Genomic DNA, 20,596 nt, shown 5'->3' with positions numbered 1-20,596 from the left:
CATATTGAAATGCACATTGTGAAAATCTCTATCGCACTATCAGAACAGAAGTGCATTCCGTGTAGGAGTAAGATCTACTTTAATTCCGAGTGAAGCACAGAGCAGCACACATCATGTTTTAAGAAAAATATAATGAAATAACAAAAGCTAAATATACTACATGCTTCCTCTGTATTAGGCAACTAACTTGAGTCTTACAGAGGGTTCCATTTACTGGTTGGCTCAGTCGGCTGACTGTCCGGCTTCGGCTGGCTCAGGTCATGATCTCGTGGTTTGTGAGATCTTGTGCCCTGCGTTGGGCTCTCAGCTGTCAGCGCAGAGCCTGCTTCAGATCCTCTGTCCCACCGCCCCCCTCCTCTGCCCCTCGCCGACTTGTGCACGTGAGAGCGCGCAGACCTTTAAAAAAAAGTAATCACAACTCAGTGATGTAGATACTATTGCTATCATCCCATTTTTCAGATAAGGAAACCAGGCTTTGAAGAAGTCAAGGTAACTTGTCCATGGTTGAGCATTCAGTGTAAGAGCTGCCACGACTGGAATCTAGGTCGTCTGGCTCTTTTTGCTGTTGTGATATGATACTGGATACATAGAAATGAACATATGATATATGTAAGTAATGAAGCATAACAGCAATAATATATAACTTAAAATACTGCTGCCTTCACCCATGTGCTCCTACCCGTCCCAGTCCTGCTCTGTTTGCAATTTACTTCTTAAAAAATCATATTATCTCAAACACATGTTCCTAAATACTAGCTCACTTAGTTTTGCTCAGTTTTGACTTTTATAAAAATGGTATCATTCTCACAATACTCTTCTGTAAGTTTACTCATTTTCACTCAATATTACATTTCTTTTTTTTCCCCCCTGGGTATTGCTTATTGACCTGATTTTTTTTCTCTCTCTCTCAAATTAGTTAACATACAGCGTAGACTCGGCTTCAGGAGTAGAATCCAGTGATTCATCTCTTATGTATGACACCCAGTGCTCATCCCAACAAATGCCCATCACCCATTTTCCCCACTCCCATCAATCCTCACTTTGTTCTCTACATTTGAGAGTCTCTTATGGTTTGCCTCCCTCTCTTTTTATCTCTTTTCCTTTTATTTTTCCTTCCCCTGTGATCATGTTAAGTTTCTCAAATTCCATATATGAGTGAAATCATGTGATATCTGTCTTTCTCTGACTTATTTCACTTAATGTAATACCCTCCGGTTCTATCCTCGTTGTTGCAAATGGCAAGAGTTCATTCTTTTTTTATTACCAAGTTGTATCCCATTGTATATATATAACATGAGAGAGGGCAAGAGAGGGAGCAGGCATGCAAGTAGGGGAGAGGCAGAGAGCGAGGGAGAGAGAGAGTCCCAAGCAGGCTCTGCGCTGTCAGCACAGGAGCCTGACATGGGGCTCAATCTTACAAATTGTGAGATCATGACTGGAGCACAAATCAAGAGTTGGACACTCAGCTGACTGAGCCACCCAGGCACCCTTCAATATTACATTTCTGAGACTCATCTATGCTGTTCATGTTCACTGTTGGAGGATATTCTGATGTGTGGATACACTGCATTTAATCATTTTCCTGTGTAAGGATATCTGGCTTATTTTCTTATGTTTATAATTGCAATTGTTATTCTGAAAATTCCTGTAAATGGTCTCATAGCACGGCATGCAAAAGTTTCCCTGGATATAGAATTCTCTAAGTGTAGCACTGTTGGACAAAAGGACATAGAAATATCTTTCATAGGCAACAAGGTACTATCTTCAATTCTGAATTGATTGTAGTGCCTTTCACTCCCACTAGCTAATTATAAGAGGGATAGTAGGTCTGCTAATGATGTTGAACATCTTTTGGAATGTGTCTGGCCCATTTGTATTTCTTCATCTGGGAAACACCTGTTGGTCTATTTATGTTCATTTTTCTACTGATCTGAAGAAGTTCTTTGCATATTTTACACACCAATCACTTGTCTGTTGTAGGTCTTAAAAACCCCTTTTCCCAGTTTCAGATTTATCTTTCTGTTACATTAATGGTATCCAGTGACAGACAGTTGTCCTTAACTTTAATGCAGGTAACTTTAATGGCCCTTTCTTTTAGAGACAGACTTTTTTGGATCTTGTTTAAGAAGACCTTCCCTGTTCCAAGGAAGTGCTTGCTTTTTCTAAAAGTTTTAGTTTTGCCTTTACATTAAATTTTTATCCTTTAACTTTTTTTTTCAAGTAGGATTCATGCCTAGCATGAAGCCCAACAGGGACCTAAACTCAGGACCCTGAGATCATGACCTGAGCTGAGATCAAGAGTTGGATGCTCAACTAACTGAGCCACCCAGGCCCCCCACATTAAATTTTTAATTAGTTAGGAATGAAGTTATTTATATGGTGTAGGATAAGAATTTTTTTTCCAGATGGCTGTATTTCTTGTCCCAGAACTACTTATGTAATACAATAGTCCCTCCTTCTATGCAATCTACAATACATCTGTCATATATCAGGGGTCTGTTTGGGGGTTATTTTATGCCATTGATCATTTGTCTATCCCCAATATCACAATGTCTTATTGAGCTACATTACATATTGTTGAGCCCTTGTTCTTCAAATAAATTTTACAATTAGCTTGTCAAATTTCTCAAAAATCTCTATAGAAAGTCTGATTTGAGGGACGCCTGGGTGGCTCAGTAGGTTAAGCATCAGACTTCAGCTCAGGTCACAATCTTGCCGTTCAGAGTTCAAGCCCCACATCAGGCTCTGTGCTAACAGCTCAGAGCCTGAAGCCTGTTTCAGATTCTGTCTGTCTGTCTGTCTGTCTCTCTCTCTCTCTCTCTCTCTGCCCCTCCCCCATTCATGCAATATAAAAAATTAGCACTGAAGCAGGAGCCAAAAGCAGTGATCCAGGTCTTGGGCACTGATTAAAATACATTCAATTTCCCCAGAACTCAGTATCTGCTCTCTATACCAGGAGGAGAGACCAGTAGTCTTCAAACTGAATTCTTTGAACTCCTAAGCTTTCTCAAAATCTCTTATATCCAAATTTCTGGACTTCTAGATGAAATTTCTTTTTTAGAATGTTAATACCAAGGGGGTTGGGTGCTTATTTCACAAACGTGTGCACCTCATGGCACATACAGAAAATGGTAATATGTATATAGTATGCTGGGATAATCTGCTAAAGCGATTCACAGCAACTGGCCCCAGAACCCTAGCCATCTCATGCCCTGCTCCACTGCCCTGAGGAATGAGAAGATCAGTAGTGTGGCTCACCTGTAACCCACTCACAGTCTACCCACGTACTCTGGCCACTGGTTGGGAAGCTCTGTCTGAGATGACAGCTAGGGTCTCTTCCAGACCTTTAGGTCCTTTGTGATTTTTATTTCCATTCTATTTAATCTTTGGAAGGTTTCCATTAGAAACTCTCCTCCTCACTGTGCAAATACGGCACATCACCTTATCTCTCACTCTGCACTAAGAATACGAGTAAGGCTCATTCATCCAGCCTGCCTCCCTCAAATGTTAGTCGGCCACACACCTTCCTATATCACGCATCAAAAAAAGTCCTGTTAAAAAGAATAAGCCCCAAATTAAGTCACTTCTGCTAAACCCCAACCAAGACTTACTACCTAAATTAACAGCAGTTGTAGCCTCTCCTAAGAGTGGAATTTTAAACCAGTCAGTCTGGAATTTGCTGATCAGCACCAGTGAGGTAATCTGCATGACAAGAACCCCTGCCTTCCTCTAAGAGAAGGTAACCTTGCCTGAAATGATCCACTCTTTTAACCTCCTCTTCCCATCTCCTGCCTATAAAAGCCTTCCATTTTGTATAATTCATCTGGAGATGGGATACTGCCTGATTCATGAATCACTGAATAAAGCCAATTGGATCTGTAAGTTTACCAGTTGAATTTTGTTTTCCAACACTAGCATTATGAGGATGGTAAAAATTATTAGCATATGCCAATGCTAATAATGCTAGTAAAATCAGAGCACTCTGAAGACAGATATGCCTACTTTGAGAATGAATATAAGACCTATTAATACCAAAAAGAAGCTGTGGTTTAAGGAGATACTACAGCTCTGCCTGGCTCGCAACCAGCACAACATAGACAACAGACCTCACATGCAACAACTAGGAGGGGGACACTGCTTCGGTGGAGTTCGGAGCGTAGATGGCAAGACAGGTGGGAAGAACATTGCTCAAAGGTCCATAGAAAAAAGAGAAAAGTAGTGGATGAGATACAGGCATTTTCCCTGTACCTACAGAAGGACTAGTAAAGCAGGACTAGTAAATCACTTTTGTAGAGTGAGCTTAACAATATGGTTTCCTTCCAAATCTGGAGACAAACCAGGTCTGTCTCAATCCCTTGTACCGTTACCAACTGACCAGCTTATTAAAAACACAGAGTCCTGGGCCATGGCCCAGATTTACTGAATGTGAATCTTTGGTTAAGGGGCCTGGGTATCTGCACAGTAATTTTCAGAACCACTAGGTGTTAAGCTTCTACAGGGAAAGGGTACAGAAGAATATCTCTCAAGGTGGTAACTAAAAGAAAAGCAGAAGGGATCACATAGAAATGACATCATATTATAGAAAATGTCAGCAGGAGAAGAGCTGAGTCAGAGGTCATTTATTTCCAAAAACTTTTACTTTGCTCTGTTAAAAAGAAAACCACAGGCCCAAAATGGAGTGACTTAGACCAAGTCACCACACCAGGGCCTATCGCCTAACCTAAGTGCAGTTCCAACCTCCCTTGAAAATGCAGTCTTACCCAGGCAGTGGGAATTTTCCGGTCAGCACCAATGAGGTAATCTGTCACGTGGGTCCTCTCCATCCCGCAAAGGAAGATGAGGTAACCCACCTAGTAAGACCCTCTGCCCTTCCCCCTAAGGGAAGGTGACCTTGCCTAAAACAATCCTTTCTTTGATTTTGCCAATAACCTCTTGCCCCACCCTCTTTCCCATAAAAATCTTCCATTCATAACAACTCCTAAGCATCTCTCTACTTGCTAGATGGAAAGCTGCCTGACTCACGAATTGCTTAATAAAGCCAATTAGGTCTTCAAACGTACTCAGCTGAATTTTGGGTTTTAACAGTTCTAACAGATAAATTAACGATATCTGTTAAAAAATACATTAAATGGGGAGCCTTTCTAATTATAACTTTAAAATCCATAAATAAATGAAGAAATCTGGAATCTTACAATGAAAACAGAAACGAATAACACAGTTCTAAATAAACTTGAGTAAATTGAGGTCCTTAAGGAAACGACTAAGCCTGTGAGTGCTGGCGGAGGAGCAAGAACAAACAGTTCTATTTGAAGAACAAGGGTTCGCTTCTGGGGCTCTGTGGAGACAGGAAGAAAGAAGGAAAGCACAAGGTGAAATCACTAACCTCAGACTTTAATTTCCTTAAGAAAATAAAAGACAATCCTCACATGACATTTAAATACTTCCTTAGGCTCACTTGTATAACACACAACTCCTTCCTTATAGAACATTTCCTGAGGCACAATGAGGGAAAGGGAAAGGCAAAAAACACACAAGTGGAATCCCTGTTATATCACAGATGCTGCATAAGGATTTGATATAAACTGTCGCATTTAAACATCACAAAAATCCTTGGCAGGTGGGAAGGTGAGGAGATGGAGTCTCAGAGACGGTGGGAGACTCACCCAAGGTTCAAAGCCAGACAAGGGGTAGTGAGGATATAATCTCAAGGTTATACTTCTTAAAAACATCCTATGTGATGATTCGGAAAAGAAGAAACAAAAAATGGGGTTTCCAACTCTAAAAGCTGTAACTGGTTAAGATCATAAAGGATTGGGGCGCCTGGGTGGCGCAGTCGGTTAAGCGTCCGACTTCAGCCAGGTCATGATCTCGCGGTCCGTGAGTTCGAGCCCCGCGTCAGGCTCTGGGCTGATGGCTCAGAGCCTGGAGCCTGTTTCCGATTCTGTGTCTCCCTCTCTCTCTGCCCCTCCCCCGTTCATGCTCTGTCTCTCTCTGTCCCAAAAATAAATAAACGTTGAAAAAAAAAAAAAAGATCATAAAGGATCTGAACCAGGACACGAGTACATAACAAAATAAAATAAATAGGAATCAAATATAAAAAATTAAAAATAAAATAAATAAAAAGGAAAAGCTCAGCACCCAAAATGTTGGGTGCTGTCCTTTGACTGTGACACCGGGCAGGACCAATGCCTGCCACAGCACAGACGGCTGACGTCGGACCTCCATAATGAGCGCTCGAAAACCATGAACTAAGGGATGATGAAAATGGCTGGATCATTTCTCAGGCTGGCAGCTGGTTTATCATTTGTTCTGGACACAGAGACTGCAGTGACAGAATATTGAGCAAAAACACCTCGTCACACTGCACACTCAGCCCCGTCCTCACACACTGAAAATAATTCCTTAACTAAGAACACGCTGCAGAACAGTAGGGCTCCCCATACTTTTCACCACCGATGGCTCTCTCCTAAGTACGTTTAATGGCCCTAAGAGTTCAGGAACCCAAGCTGGGACCTCCATAATAGGCTTCATATCGATCAGCTTTTAGTACATGGTTCATTCTAATCCCTCCTAAAGCTACTGAAAGTCTCAAGGTTGCAAAACTGCCAGAAGACCTGGGATGCTCTCTGCAAAACAGTTAACTGAAGATCTACAAAAAGGGAAAAGAAGATAAATGTATATGGATAACATTTCAATAGCAAAAGTAAATAATAATATTAAATACTGTATGCCAGGCACCGAGCTAAGAATATGCATGTGCGTGTGTGTGTGAGGAATACATTATTGTACAGGTGACAGACCTGAGACTCAGGCCGGGATCTGAAATACAATGCCTACCATTTTAAACATTAGTAAGCCAATATACATCAATAATTATAACGCATTTACTCTTCGACCAAGCAATTCTATTCCCAGGAACATACCCTAACAAAATAAGTAACACTGGATGCAACAGTGCATTGCACAATGATGTTCATCTCGGTATGGTTAACAGTGAAAAAAATTGGAAACAATCTAAATGTCCAACAAGAAAGAACTGATTAGTCATTCTTATAGAACATCATACAGTCATTAAACCTAACTTAGTAGATTTCTGTTTCTTGACACAAAAAGATGTCACAGGTGGACATGAAAACACAGGGGGAGTCACAGAACAATGAATACAACACGGTTCCAATTTTGCTTTCTGCAGAAAGCCCTCTTTGACCTGAAAGTGAAGTCTGCTGAGGATGGAGGGGGCTGATACTTCCTATGCAGAGAGGAAAGCAGCCTGTGCAGGATCCTTGGGCAAACAGACACATGGAGAATGGGGGCGCGGGGGTGGAGAATACCGAGAGAAGTCTTAAGGATAAGGAAGGGACTAGACCAGGGCAAGCACTGGAGGCCCAGTTCATGATTCACTTTTCACTCTAGAGGATCAATGAGAAGCCACTGAACCATCTGCATTTCACAGATGAGGCCAGGCAGGGTGGGGGTGGTTAGCTGATGCCCCAGGACACTCTGTAAGCAAGTGGCGGAGCCAGGGTCTAGCTGGGGCCTGTCTGAAGCACCCACGCTTAGACTTACCTTTCAGCACAGACTTTTGTGGATCCCATCTTCCTGACCAAGATTTCCATTTCCTTTTGGGCCTTTTCCACCTCTTTCTAGGCTTCATCTCTCACTTCCCTCTTCCTACCTCCTACCACTTTCCACAAAGTCACAGAGAAAAGCCCACCTCTTAGCACTTTGCCCTTATCCACCGAGGGAGCCCTTCCAGCTCCTGGATAACACAGGACCCTCCCGGTTCCTCACTAACCGAACTCATCAGTTAACAAAGTGGATGCAACACAGCCAAAACAATTTCAAATGGCCTTTTAAATTTGGATTAAAGACTGTTATTTGAATTTCTTAGCTCTATTACTATTTCATAAGTTGTACAATGACTTCTTTCCTTTCCATATGTGAGAAAAACAATTAAAAGTTATTATATGCTCTTCTAAATGAGTATTTGAATTTGTGAGAAGTAATTTAATGGGGAGCCTAGAAAATCCTGTATCAAAGTACAACTTTAACTGAGCTCTTGAATTTTAATTTGTTTTAAAACTACTTAATTTCAAAGTAAAAAGAAATTACAAAATACATGTATTCTGGCCTTTTTAAAAAAAAACAATAAAACAATGCATCTTTATTCTATCAATCAAATTTAATTAACATAAAACAAGCACAGCCCCCCCTCCCCCAGGAACACTGTTGGGTTTTTTTTTGTTTTTTTTTTTTTTAATGTTTATTTATTTTGGAGAGAGAGAGAGAACATGAGCAGAAGTGGGGCAGAGAAAGAGAGAGAGAGAGAGAGAGAGAGAGAGAGAGATTGAGAGAAAGACAACCTGACGCAGGCTCCAGGCTCCATGCTGTCAGCACAAAGCCCAATGGGGGGCTCAAACTCATGAACTGTGAGATCATGCCCTGGGCCAAAGTCAGGAGCTCAACCAACTGAGCCACCCAGGTGCCCCTGGGAGCACTGGATTTTTAACGCATGTGTACCATGCCCTCTGCTGGCCTCACCACACCATGAATGACCAGTGTGAGAGGGCAGGGAGGAATGAGGATAAAACGTGTTCCTTTCCCAATACGCACAAAAGTTCCATTACTTTCTATCTCTATCACCTCCCCTTCTCCAAAATGTCATATTCACTTTAAAGATTTCAGGATCATGATCCAAAGAGTTAAGTTTAAATGGTTTCCCTTAAATGCAGGGATACGTAACAGGTAATCCAAAAGTAGTAGAGAGTACTGAAAACTAATTTAAGTCTAGTTTCAAAATATCTTCCTAATTAGACATGGCTTCCAAAGATGGGAAAACTTATGTACATCCCTGGCTGGGAAAAGAAAATGATAACATAGAACATGCTAAAGGCTAGGGACTAAACTTATGCTGGCAAATAACTCAAAGTGGAGGGTGCATAAGTGTTCGATAATAAAATCTAACCGTTCCACTTCATGATAAAGTGGCAAAGGTGAGTCAAGCTAACTGGCTCATCCAAGACTCTCAGCAAGTGGGAGATGACAAAGGATGTTCTACTAAAAGCAGATAATCTCTGGGGCGCCTGGGTGGCTCAGTCAGTTAAGCGGCCGACTTCAGCCAGGTCATGATCTCACGGTCCGTGAGTTCGAGCCCCGTGTCGGGCTCTGTGCTGACAGCTCAGAGCCTGGAGCCTGTTTCCGATTCTGTGTCTCCCTCTCTCTGACCCTCCCCCATTCATGCTCTGTCTCTCTCTGTCTCAAAAATAAATAAACGTTAAAAAAAAAAAAAAAGCAGATAATCTCTGAGTCTTGATCCTAAAATACAAGAAGATAGCACCAGCTAAAAAACTTCAAAACTATTCTCCTTTAAAGCTAAAAGATTAGGGGCGCCTGGGTGGCGCAGTCGGTTAAGCGTCCGACTTCAGCCAGGTCACGATCTCGCGGTCTGGGAGTTCGAGCCCCGCGTCGGGCTCTGGGCTGATGGCTCAGAGCCTGGAGCCTGTTTCCGATTCTGTGTCTCCCTCTCTCTCTGCCCCTCCCCCGTTCATGCTCTGTCTCTCTCTGTCCCAAAAATAAATAAACGTTGAAAAAAAAAAAAATTAAAAAAAAAAAAAAAAAGCTAAAAGATTAGCTTGGCCTCCCCCTCATGCTCTCACATCAACTCCTATAAAAGCCATCATCGTGACTGCAATCTCGCTTCCTGAACTTCAATTCCAGATGGACTGAGATACTGTCCTGGGTACTGGGGACACAGGAACAAAATGACACTATTCCTGCACCCCAGCAAGGTCAGTCTGGTACAGAAGGCAAATGTGTGAGGAAAGTCACAGCAAACGGTCACAGCAAACGGCGGTAAGGGCAACCGGGGGATGATGCCCCAGGTACAGAAGCGGCACCAATGAAAAGACTGATGAAACATCTGGATGCTGGGGTGGGGTGGGGGGAATGGGATGAGAAAGCTTCAAACAACAGGTGCTAAATTCGGAAAGATACAAATTCAGGGAGAAGCCTCTTAAACAGAGGGACCAGTACATGTAACTCCACAGAAAACACATGTGGGACTTCAGGAGTGCACTGGTAGAAAAGCTGAAGCAGTAAGTCTGTAAGGATGCGTCAAGGGTGAGGTGGCAAGTGGCCAAAGGAGAGGCTGGAGAGCTGTCCAGACACAGGGAGCCTTGTATGGTCCTCGTCCTACAAGAGAGCGGACCTCATCCCATCAGTAGCAGAAGTGGGAACTTACCCTATAATTGACAAGAAGCCATTGAATGGTTTGAAACCAGAAAGAAGGTACAATCACATTAGGGTTTTGACAAGATCAAAAAAGCATCTGTTAACTTTTTATACTTGTGTTGCTGCAACTAGAGCCAAATTCCAAATTCCTTTCCACTCTTCATGGTTCATCTACTTTTTAAAAGAAATGGTATGCTAGTATTAGAGTGAGCTGTAAAGGTGAATAAAAGGCAAACCGCCTTAATAGGAGTCAGTACCTCATACATTATCAGTGATGCTCAGCGAGCCCTAGATGAGCGGGCAGTCAGGGACTTCTCTCAGCCACCATGTATGCCAATTAAGTTTCAAAGTTACCTGATGCACTCAATCTTTGGAAAAAGTTAGCAAATTTCCCAAAGGTAAAAATGAAGCACAAAATGCATGTGAACACGCAGATGTCAAAAATCTAACTGGATGTGAAATAGGGCCACTGATTCTGTCTACTCATTTCCAGTAAAAGGAAACAATCCGTTCTCTACACACTAAAGTTGTACAAACAGTCTCTTTTACAATATTCTCAGAATGTATGTCATTATTTTTAAATTTCCAAAACTGGGTCTCCAAGATCTGTAAAAGTTTTAAAAACTCTCTTAAGCAATTGGTGTCTTTAAAAGACACCTCAATCTTAAAATACAGATGTTCCCCGTGACTGGGGCTGCCAGGATTGGCAAAGCACAATTTCCTCCATGGATCCTTTCTTCTTCTAAGTCAATGTCACCAGAAAGAGGCCACTTGCCCAAAATATATACAGTTTTTAATTCAATTTGTCAACAGAACTGAAAGTAAATTATGATGCTTTTTCCCTTTGTTCTTTCCTCTACCCTCACCTCTGCCTAATTCACCCCCAACACAAACACAACCCAAGCTCCTTACAGGCATGATGCCAAAGGAAGAAATCTATAACTGCAGGGTTTCTATAGACTAGTGAACAATTCCTGACTACAGGTTCCTAAATGAGCTATTCTGATAGCACCCCCTAGTGACCAAAAGCACTTTTCTGAGCAAATGAACTCTACATTCTGAACTAAAATGCATTTAAAATGTAAAAATAATGCAAATATTAATGAGTTTACACTCTCAGGGATATCTGTCTCAGTTACAGACCCAGTTAAGACAATAATTTTAACCTCTCTGGACAACTTTTCTCAGTATGAAAGTAGGAAAAATAACATCCTCAACCACCACAGTCCTCCTCCCTTTGAGGACGTGAGCTCCTCAGTAAGATATACTACCAATATGTCTGGTTGTTTTTTAAACAAGGGGAAAAGAATCAAAAGTAATAAGAGAACATGCACCATCAGGCCGACCTGAATCAAGAGGAGTATTTTCTGTTAAATCCAAAATACATGATGATAGTTATAGAGGTCTGTTCATTTCTCCTTCACAGTTACCGTATGCTTTGACTCCTTGTTCCCTCTATTTATCTGGCTTTAAGGAGAACTGCAGGAACCAAGGAACTTTCTAGAAACAGTTTGCAACTACCCAGAACTGTACTAAGTTAAACTGTAAAATACTGGAAGATCTTAATCCTGCAGTCAAAACTGAAATTTTTTGTTTTTGACACGAATTACGTAAAATACAAAAGTTAGGTTACTTTGATCTGTTAATAGAAATGTAATTTTAAATGAAAATGGTAATAAGTATTTAAACCTTCGCCCTTCAATCCCCTGTCCAGTAAAACAAAAAACAAACAAAACAAAACACTCCAATTGACTAAGGTGTCTGGAACTCATGGCTCAGTAGGTACCTAACATCCTTTGATTCTTCTACTCCAAGTCTGAGACCTTCAACAAAACCAAAAACTTTTGCTCAGTTTGCCTGCAACAGCCACACAGAACTAAAGCCCTTCACTGCCCTCTACTGGAAAGACTTGGAACAAAATTAAAATCCATCCATCAAGCGTTTGAAATCACCTTACAGTATTTATTCTCTGGTTTCTTGATAATATATAACCTTCAATATCTTATGAATTAGCTATAATATTCCAGGAGATTAAAAAAAGCAATTTTGTAGAAACTCTGAATCATTCTCCCTCTTTACTGATGAAAAGAAGAGTCTAAATGGTAGCAAACTGGGAAGCTGGCTGGCTTTGGACTCCCACTGTATGACAACTCAGTCAAGGTCCAATCTGGGTCTTAATTTTCAGGTCTGCACACTGAACAATCACAAACCAGGCGATATTTATGCTCTTTTACACTCATACTTCAACATATGTATACTCTTTTTCAACCACTCTTAATCTGTCCTGTCACTCAGGACTTCACTGGTTACTACAAGGCGTCAGTGATTGACATAAATGTAAGCCAAGTGCCTAGCATGGTGCATGAAGGTACACAATACGTACGGATTCCTCGCTCTCCTCTCCCCATGTTCCTGCATCCACCAGCTCCACAACCTCTCTCACCCTGGCAGTGCATATTCCGCGCCCACATCCTAAGGCATCTATTCTCTGCTACTCTTTGAGTACGTCTTGTGCTGCCTACACCGTGTTCCCCACTGAAAGGGGAGTTTCACTGCCTGGGCTGTGTCCTTTATCTACTTGCACCTCAGTGCCCATTACTGGTAGCATGGTTGTAACGGCAGCAGCCATTACAGCAGCTGCAGAAACGAGAACAGCAGCAGTGGTACCCGCAGTACGGCAATCAAAAACGTTACAAAAACAATAATGACATTATAATAATAAAACTGTAATAATAAAGCAATATGTGTGATTATAATAATAAAACTCACTATGATTATAACTAGTGCCATTTATTATTTTGTGCCAACCAACCCCTGTGTTACACGCTTCCTACGCCGTACCTGAAAAACACACGTAGGTATCGTTACTCTCGTTACTTTCCCCATTTCATGAATGAGAAGCTGAGCTTCTGGCAGGCTGTGACAACTGTTGATGCTACCAAACTCCCACTAGCCAACTCTCTTCCCTTCAGAATCTCCAAAGCCCACTTATCACCTTACTCCCCCCACATCTGCTGAAACCCTGGCAAGCTTCAGAGTCCTACAAGGATGTTTACGGCATCTCCTGGTGCTCAATAATGGCATGTGTTACATTGCCACATGGAAGACTACCTGCTGGGGAGAATGACAAAGGCACCTCCCCTTTTCCTACTTAGACCCTCTCACACTGCCCACCTTCTCCATCTATGTTTCCTTTCTACCCTCTCCCTTCTCTTCTTCCTTCTGAGGTATGATTTGGTGGAAAGAGCACAGAACCAGAAATAAGAACTGCCTCTAATTAGCCATGTGACTTCGGACAAGTCAGTTCACCTCTCACACTTTCAACTGCAAAGTGTAACGATAATAGCTGCCCAACCTGTTTTCAGGCATGGTTGTTTAGAATACATAAGGAAGCATACGCAGAAGCGATCTAAAAGATGTAAATGAGTATCGGCTGTGTGTATTTGATTCTCAATATTCTTTGGTCTTCTCTCTCTCTCTCTCTCTCTCTCTCTCTCTCACACACACACACACACACACACAAACGCACACAGTGCTTCTTTCTCATGATAGAGAGGATTGGCTGCAGTAAATTTGCTGGCTTTTGCCCACTGCCAGCACCTCGCTGGGGCAGAAAAGAAAACATGAAGATGTGAATAGGCAACAGCAATGAAATAATGGTTGCTGTCCTTCTCCTTCTTTCTTTACTTTTCCGTGGGCTTCTTCTCCATCCCATCCAGACCAACAGCAAAAGAAACAACCTTCATCACCCACTTCACCTGCCCAACTCCCAGGACTCCCCTTGCTCCCTATTTCACTGCCTACTTCTATATTTTCCACCTATGTAGCCACAATAATCATTCCTTATTTACAAGATAGTCACGGCAGCCTGTGTTGGACTGAGCACTCACGACGTGTCAAACACAGTGCTAGACATCCTGCACAGATTGTCTCTCATCGTCACGGCAACACACAGTAAGTGTCCTTGGCTCCATTTGACACACTGGGCTCAGAGAGATGAGCCAGCTCACCCAGTGAAGGACAAAGATCCAGCTACTGCTGCTTCCAGACCAGACACCATTCCTACTCCCTAGCTAAATCTAAACATCACACTCTAGTCAAGTGTTCCTTATGCAAAACATTGGTTAGAAATCACAGGGAATTCTTACCATTAATATCCTATGAATGTACAACCACAGTGGCATAAAGCATAAAGGTTTCCTTGAAAAAAGGCTAAGGACCCTGTACAGTAAGTATGTTCACTTTACCTTTTAATGTTTAATATAATGAAAAAAAAATGTTATTTCTCCTATTAAGAAGTGATTGTGTTTATTACAGTGAAGAAGCTGGCAGGCGCCACCTTAAACGTGTGACCAAAGTTAACATCACCAGTAAAGGAATAAACCGGCATAAACCGGCATCATGTGACTCTCAACACGCTATGCTGAGAAGAACACAGCATCATTCCAAGGTATTTCTGGAAAAAAATGCATAAACTGAATGTAATCACAAAGAAACGGCAGAAAAAAACCCAACTGAGTGCCATTCTACCCAATAAATGGCCTGTATTCTTCAAAAGTGTGACTGTCAGTAAGAGAAAAGTAAAGTGTATTCCAGATGAAAGGAGACAAAGGTAGACAACAACTATACGATTCTGGACTGGACCCTGGGCCAGATACATGACCAGTGGCAAAACTGGCAAAATCTGTATAAGATCTGAACATTAAGTAATAGCACTGTGTCAATGTTAGCTTCCTGATTTTGATAATTATACCATTCTGGGGGCGCCTGGGTGGCGCAGTCGGTTAAGCGTCCGACTTCAGCCAGGTCACGATCTCGCGGTCCGTGAGTTCGAGCCCCGCGTCAGGCTCTGGGCTGATGGCTCAGAGCCTGGAGCTTGTTTCCGATTCTGTATCTCCCTCTCTCTCTGCCCCTCCCCCGTTCATGCTCTGTCTCTCTCTGTCCCAAAAATAAATAAACGTTGAAAAAAAAAATTTAAAGATAAAGGGCATGATGTCTATAACTCTGAAATGTTTCAAAAGAGAGACAGAAAATACAGAAATTTTTTGTGCTATTTTTGTAAATTTTTCTAAGCCCAAAGTTATTTCAAAATGACAAGTAAAACCAGGAAGGACAAATCATGAACACACACTAAGTATTAAATAAGTATGAACTGTAACAATTCCTACCCATTTATTTCTAAGCACATGGGAGGATCAGATGAAGTCAACTCCCCGGGTCCTTAATACGAAGCCAAACTTACAGCCTGATACAAGAAATTCTGGGACCCACAAAGACCACACTACTTTTTTCAATCCATAATCGTTCCATCCAAATGCAGCAGTGATACATGTCTTTCCTTCCGACAGCGACTAATCATTTGTAACTTCTCAATTTCAAAATTGAGAAAATTCCAATAAAAACCCTCCAGTGATTCCTCTTCCCATGAAAACACGGCAACTGCCACAGAAACAACAGTGTGTGGCGCTTCCCCGACTTCATCCCTTCTCTGGCCAATATGCTTTCTGGTTAAGCAGTTGGCATCTAGTTATCTGTAGAGCTACTAACTCTTTGCCCCTCTCCTGCCATCAGTGGGTTTTAGCTACAGAAGGCGTGAGTCAATGTTCACATCACTAACATAAAGCAGAGACACAAACCAACTCTGACACTTAGATGGTCCTACAGAAAATGCACACAGCCCTAAGCATCAGATTCATTTCTGGCAGAAGGATGTACACTCTTCCCCACACAGTGGAACACCTCACGTTCAAGCATTCAAACCCCTAAAGATGGCTGGAGACAAGCCCCTAAAAAGTCACATGAGAAGGAGTTAATGGCTATGAGGCCTTTTCTTCTCATGCACAAGGATAGGTGAAGAGTTGAAAAGAAATTATAGGTGTACCTAACCTTGTTCTCATGGGTCATTATTAGTACATTCTCATTTAGAATTCACAGACTATCTTGTGGTCCAGGAACCCCAAATCTCTCATTACCCTTCACCACATGCCTGAAGTCAGACAGAATTTCCATTTCAGAGAAAAATTAGGGTAAACAAAAATCAAGATGATCCCTAAGCAACACTGTCTGTCAGCAAAAAAGAGCCCCAAATGGACCAAATACTATGCCTCCAGGATAAAAACAAATATCCCTAATTTCAGCAATGACCACACACACACATAATCATTTCATGTCACTAAATTACCAGGAAAGCCACACTGATTTTTTTTTTCTTTCTGATTTAGAGGAATCACTCAGGATGAAGACAAGATCACCTACCCATGGCCCCCGACTAATGCTTCACATTCTGGCCAAACGTGAATGTGACAGCCTCTACCTCTCTAGTGCCAAAGGACAGCGCTGGTGGGCTCTGTGAGAACAGCTACAACCGGCCCCTTTCTCTTTTAAATATGAGAACTATTCCTGTTTAAAAAAACCCACATATTTAAAAATATCTCTTAATTTTTGTTACTATTAGGGAGGAGAAGCAGAAACTGTTGTTTATGATAACAAATTTCAAATCAACACAGGTTGCCTCAATGTCCAGAACTTGGTCAACAGGCCCAGTTTCCATGTAAACACTGGTAATATCAATGGATTCTCTGTTTCTATTTTAAAAAAAATAACATTTATTTATTTTTGAGAGAGAGACAGAGAGACAGAGCACGAGTGGGGGAGGGGCAGAGAGAGAGGGAGACACAGAATCCGAAGCAGGCTCCAGGCTCCGAGCTGTCAGCACAGAGCCCGATGCGGGGCTCGAACTCACAAACTGTGAGATCATGACCTGAGCCAAAGGCAGATGCTCAACCGACTGAGCCACCCAGGCTCCCCATGTTTTTTCTATTTTTTAAACAACAAATTGAGGAGACAAAAACCAAAGGACCAACAGCAACAAGTAGCCTCTGAGGAACAAATCTACACCAGGAAACTAGAACATGATCAACCAGGAAAATAAGCAGCTGAGTGAATGTCAATAAAGAGAAGTCCAAAAATGGATGACACAACACGAAAAACTCTCCCATACCAACTTTTACACTGGATATACATAAACACTATAAGAACCTAAGACAAGCAAAGACATCCTACAACAAAGGTTTTCAATGCTCATGATGATTAAAATAATATTTACTTCCAAGCGGCCAAGGCTGCAGGATAAGTTTCAAATAAGGAACAGCATCGTCGCTTACCAACATCATGCACACCAAGGAGAGAGGGAGGTTTGTCTGCTATTAACGGGAATCCTAGGAACAAGTGTATGTCAAGCATTTTAGGTGAATAAAAAAAAAAATGGCCTTTCCTTGGTACACTCAAGCATATGTGTTCACTGAGTTAGCAAACATTTGTGGGCACTTGATATGAGCAAGACACGCACTGTGATCGATGTTCTGGTCAGCATACCTGCCATGGAGCCTATGGGCAAGGAGAGGAGTGTAGCTAATAACCAAGGTGCAATTTAAAATGAGAATTAATAGGGGTGGCTGGGTGGCTTAGTCGGTTAAACAACCAACTCTTGATTTCAGTTCAGGTCATGATCTCACACTTCATGAGATCAAGCCCCACATCAGGATCTGTGCTGACAGCTTGGAGTCTGCTTAGTATTCTCTCTCTCCCTCTCTCTCTGCCTGCATGCACACTCTCTCTTTCTCTCTCCCTCTCTCTCTCAAAATGGATAAATAAACTTTAAAATGAGAATTGTAACATGAAAACAGCAGACTTGATGAAGCTAGAGAGCAAGAATAACATTACTATGGGCCACTCTTTTTTTTTTTTTTTTTAAATGTTTATTTATTTTTGAGAGAGACAGACAGACAGACAGACACAGACAGAGTGTGAACTGGGGAAGGGGCAGAGAGGGGGAGATACAGAATCCGAAGCAGGCTCCAGGCTTTGGGCTGTCAGCACAGAGCCTGATGTGGGGCCCGGACTCACAAGCCGTGAGATCATGACACAAGCCCAAGTCGGACACCAAACGACCGAGCCACCCAGGCACCCCACACTCTGTTTTCTATATGATGTTTAAAGAACTAACATATTCTCCCTTTACACTTCTCTGACTCCAAGATGGGCAGCCACTTTTCACCTGAAGGGATGGATGACAAAACAAGCCTGAGAGTTAAGTCTAAAACCCATAAATAAGTAAATGGCAGAAGACATGCTTGAAATATCACAGGTCCCCAAACTCTAGCTGCTTACTGTTTACGATACATGCAAAATGGGATGTGGAATGCAAAGAACACTAACATGTAATAGATAACTTAAATATTTTATTAAAAGAAAGAAAATAAAGCCAGAGCCTGGAGAGTTTCTTCACTTTTCCCAAATGACAGACTCTCAAAGGAAAGCATATGTTAGTGAGGAAAGTAGACAGAGTGAGAACTACAGGTGGTTGACTTGAGCTGGAGTTTAGAATGTGAGGCTGGATGTTGAAAGGGTGCCATGAATTCGAGGCTAAGGAGGTTGGCCTCTATTTGATAGGAACTTTATTTTTCACTTATTTGCTCTTGGAGTTATCTTTAATTTTGGGAACCACTTTTAAGCAATTAGGTGACACGATCAGAAAGTTAATCCTGTGGTAACGTCTAAGAAGGAATAGAAAGGAGGAAGACAGGGAGGACAGGGAAAAGGGAGGTCTCAAACACAAAAATAATCCCAGTGTCCTGAGGTTGGGTAACTCAGGCAGAAACACAGAACACAAGAAGATTAGGTTTGGGAGGGGAGGAAAACCACTGTACCTGAGAGGCCGGCAGGCCACCTGACAGGGAGGGACTGGGGGGTGTGAAGCTAAATAAAGCTCTGGAGAGAAAATACACCTGGCAAACTCCCTCTTGAGGGAACAGCTACAGGATGAGACCAGAAAAAAACAGTGAAAACCAGCAGAGACCAACAAAAATGTTCGCTGAGGACCTCACAAATGGAACAAGCCAATGGCTCCCTAACAGTGTTTTTCAACTCAACACTTTAGATGCCTGATCAAAAGCCTCATGCTGGGACCACCTAGGTGGCTCAGTCAGTTACTCTGCCCCTCCCATGCTCATGTGTGTGCACGTGTGCATGGCCTCTCTCTCTCTCTCAAAACGAATAAATAAACTTAAAAAAAATTTTTTTAAAAGCCCCATGCTAAGATCCCACACCCCAGAGAGAATCCTGCTGGTCCCAGGGAGGAAGTCGCACACCTACACAGAGTGGGTCGTTTCTTTTTTATTTTTTTTAATTTATTTTAGAGAGAGAGAGAGAGCATGCGAGCAGAGGAGGGGGGTGGCGGGGGAGGGACAGAGAGAGAGAGAGAGAGAGAGAGAGAGAGAGAGAGAGAGAGAGAATCCCAAGCAGACTCCATGCTTGGCATGGAGCCTGATGGGGGGCTCGAGTCCATGACCCTGGGATCATGACCTGAGCCAAAATCAAGAGACAGTAGCTCAACCAACTGAGCTACCCAGGCACCCCCGCTCCTTTTTTTTTTTTTTTCCCAGAGTGGGTCATTTCTTAAAATCTATTTTTAAATCTGTTTCAAATAATTTTAAGGCATCCACTAAATGTACTTCTTACTGAGCCTTTAGGAAAGGCAACGTCTGGAATGCAACATTCAGAGTTACTTCACCGAGGCATGATGAGATCCAATCTCGAACGCATATTCCTCTGCCAGTTTTATTTCAGAGCATATACCTCAGATTCATATCGGCTTTTCCTATAACTATTAACCATAAAGGGAGGGGGAGGAACCTTCCTTTCTAAATCTGTGATTATATAAATACTTTAAATTATAAATATCTAACATAATTTTAAAACCAAATTAAACCAAACCAGAGGTTAAATTTTGTTAGGTTTCATACCATAATGAAATCAGTAATTACAAAAAAAATAAAACTCTGGATAAATACGTAAATAAATACACTCACACATACACACCATTTTAAAAATCTAAAACCAAGAATGGGAACTTTTGCAGGTAATCATTAACATAATTCAGTTAACATCAGGTAAACTACAAGAGGGGCCAGGGTCTTTGATGAGGAAAGAACCAATATTCCAGATACTCAAGATAACCATTAAATTTGTAAATGAAATCGGATTAAAAATAAGATAACCATTGAAAACAGATTTTGATTTTCGTTTTCATCATTTCAAGCTGCTTCAAAATGACTGCCCCCTCTTCTATAAAATCCAAAAGAAAGATATTCAAGGATCTTTCACCTCTCCAATGTTCATACCTCATCACAATCCCCTCCCCTCCGACCTTCTTTAAGCAAAGCTGAAAAATGGAAAGTACGAAATCATTCAAGTTTCACACTGTTTCCACAAATGCATTCACAACAAGCCAGAGATAGCCAAAAGGCAAAATGCAGCTATATGAGGAATTGCTAATCAGATAGCCTCTAAATAACACATCCTGAGT

General features: G+C 41.8%; 1 protein-coding gene across 2 annotated transcripts in view; it reads right to left on the bottom strand.

The window, feature by feature from the left end:
* STK39 (serine/threonine kinase 39) overlaps window positions 1-20,596 on the bottom strand; it is a 313,878-nt gene that overhangs the window by 173,109 nt on the left and 120,173 nt on the right. The gene's annotated exons all lie outside the window — the stretch shown is intronic.

The sequence above is a fragment of the Lynx rufus genome, unplaced genomic scaffold, assembly GCF_022079265.1.
Source record: "Lynx rufus isolate CCGP_SWC_20201006 ecotype Redwood Valley unplaced genomic scaffold, mLynRuf1.p SCAF_2, whole genome shotgun sequence".
In the NCBI taxonomy this organism is placed as follows: Eukaryota; Metazoa; Chordata; class Mammalia; order Carnivora; family Felidae; genus Lynx; species Lynx rufus.
The sequence above is the reverse complement of the archived record's forward strand: the minus strand, read 5'-3'. Positions and strand labels throughout refer to the sequence as shown.